Here is a 2,575-nt window from a genome sequence, read left to right on the forward strand (position 1 = left end):
ATGTGGTTTTTGAATATTTAAGAAGGGACTGCAACAGGCAGCATTTCCCAAATATTTAGCCTCAGGAGCCACGATTCACAGAGGCTCTCTCCGGACTAGGGTTCTAGAAAACCCATAGGGGAAGTTTAAGTTCTATGTTTTTTTTTCAATGTTTATTTATTGATTGAGAGAGAGAGAGAGAGAGAGAGAGAGCGCATACTCGAGAGCGGGGAAGGAGCAGAGAGAGAATCCCAAGCAGGCTCCACCCTCTCAGCACAGAGCCCGACTCAGGGCTTGACTGCACAGATTGTGAGATCACGACCCTAGTCGACATCAAGAGTCCGACACTTGGGGCACCTGGGTGGCTCAGTCGGTTAAGCGTCCCACTCTCAATTTCGGCCTAAGCCGTGATCTCACGGTTCGTGAGTTCGAGTCCCGAGTCGGGCCCCACACTGAGAATGGGGAGCCTGCTTGGGATTCTCTCTCCCTCCCTCTCTCTCTCTGCCCCTTCAGTGCTCTCTCTCTCTCTCTCTCAAAATACATAAAGAAAAGAAAAACTTAAAAAGTCTGACGCTTAACCGACTGGGCCACCCAGGCACCCCTATTTCTATGTTTTTAAAACGTTTTTTAATGTTTACTTATTTTTGAGAGAGGCAGAGACAGAGTGTGAGTGAGGGAGGGGCAGAGAGAGAGGGAGACACAGAGTCCGAAGCAGGCTCCGGGATCCGAGCCGTCCGCACGGAGCCCGACGCGGGGCTCGAACTCGGGGACCGTGTGATCATGACCTGAGCCGAAGGCGGCCGCCTAACTGACTGAGCCACCCAGGCGCCCCTATATGCTGCGAATTACAGTCATCTTCCACATGTTCTTCCCGTCTCTTGTCCTGTACGTCTTCCTCCCTTCCTCCTAGTTAGTCAACCGCTAGACTGGCATTTCCCGACCGCACACCTGCTCCAAAAACTTTCTCCGGCCTACGCTCCAGACACACGAGGTGCTCCACGATCTCCCAAACCCGTCTCCTGCCTTGGAACACCACCCCCCCCCCCCCGCCCCCGCTCTGCCCGTCACGTCTTCCTCCTCGGTCTGTCAGAACCCAGTTCTTTCTTCCGCACCTCCCCGCCGGCCACCGTTCGCCACTATAATCCTGGCTCCTGTCTTTTGCCTCGCACGGCGTAAGGGCTCGCTGGGTGCTCGGCAAACGAGTGAACCGGAGTCCATGTGGCACCTCACACGTTCATTTGCGTCTCACGATAATCCCCCGAGGAAGGGGGTGATCATGCCCAGGCTACAGAGAAAGACGCTGGGGCGTAGAGTGGTCAAGTGACTTGCCCGGGTGTCGCACAGCTCATCAGGTGGAGAGTGACGTTTCCTGATCCCAGTCGGTAGCCGTGTTCTTTTCCACCTCGCCACGTGGCCTTCTTCAGTGAGCACGTGGCCACCAAGCCTGAAGCATTTACCGGGTCCGGAGAGCTGGGACCCGGGGGACCCGGAAAGGAAGACCGATGAAGGAGCGTTTCTGCTGGGACAGGTAGGAGTGGCATATTTTATGGACAAGAACACCCTGCCCTGAGAAGGGCAGGAAAGGCTTAGATCCAAGGCAAAGAGGCAAAAGGATCCGGAAAGGCTTAGCCGGGCGCCTGGGGGGCCCAGTCGGTGAAGCGTCGGACTCCAGGTCTCGGCTCAGGTCATGATCTCACAGTGTCAGTTCGAGCCCCACACGTGTGGAGCCTGCTTGGGGATTCTCTCTCTCTCCCTCTCCCTCTCTCCCCAAAATAAGTCAACATGAAAAAAAAAAAAAAGAAAAGAAAAAAAGAAGAAAAGAAAGAAAGAAACGGCTTCGAGGCCGCGACGAGCTGGAAATCTGTTCGGAGACAGTGATGAAGGCAACACTGTCTGATTGCCTAAAATTGGCCGCGCAGAAATGGATGGCAATGGAGACGTTTGCTGCTGGGGAGAGAATATACTTTAAATTTAATGAGGACGACTCCGGAAGCCCTGCTGATTCCTGATTGATAAGTACTGGGGCGCCTCACTTAACTTGCACGCACAGCTGTCTGCACGGAGCGTCGGCGGGTAGCGGGCAGCGGCTCGGCCCGCAGCAGAACTGTCCGGGCCATTCCGGCTGCCGGCGACGTCACCTCCCGGACAGCCAGCGGGAGAAGGGGCAAGCCCGCGGCCCCGCAGCCCCCCAAAAGGCTATTGCGTCCACGGCGCGCCGCGCCTGCCGAACGCTCCCCAGCCTGATTAGAAAGGATTATTCTGAAGGTCTGTGAAGTATCTAGTAACCAATCTTCCTGAGTTATTTTTGAATAGCTATTGAATGGATAATTTCCATACCCATTATCAAAATGATATGCTGGAGGTGGAATTTAGCTGTATTGTATTTGATCAGTAATTGCAGAAATGTTTTATTACTGTAATATTTTTGTTGCAGATGGGGGGGGGCAAGATTTATTTGGGCATCTGAAGATGAACTGAAAGTTTTTTTGTTGTTTTTTTTCCCCACCTCCTGAGAGCGTCATTTGGCAACACAGCGTTTCCCGCCAGCGGCAGCTGCCAGGAGAAACGTAACGCAGGCCACATACAGAATTTGGAT

Source organism: Prionailurus viverrinus, chromosome X (assembly GCF_022837055.1).
Source record: "Prionailurus viverrinus isolate Anna chromosome X, UM_Priviv_1.0, whole genome shotgun sequence".
NCBI lineage: Eukaryota > Metazoa > Chordata > Mammalia > Carnivora > Felidae > Prionailurus > Prionailurus viverrinus.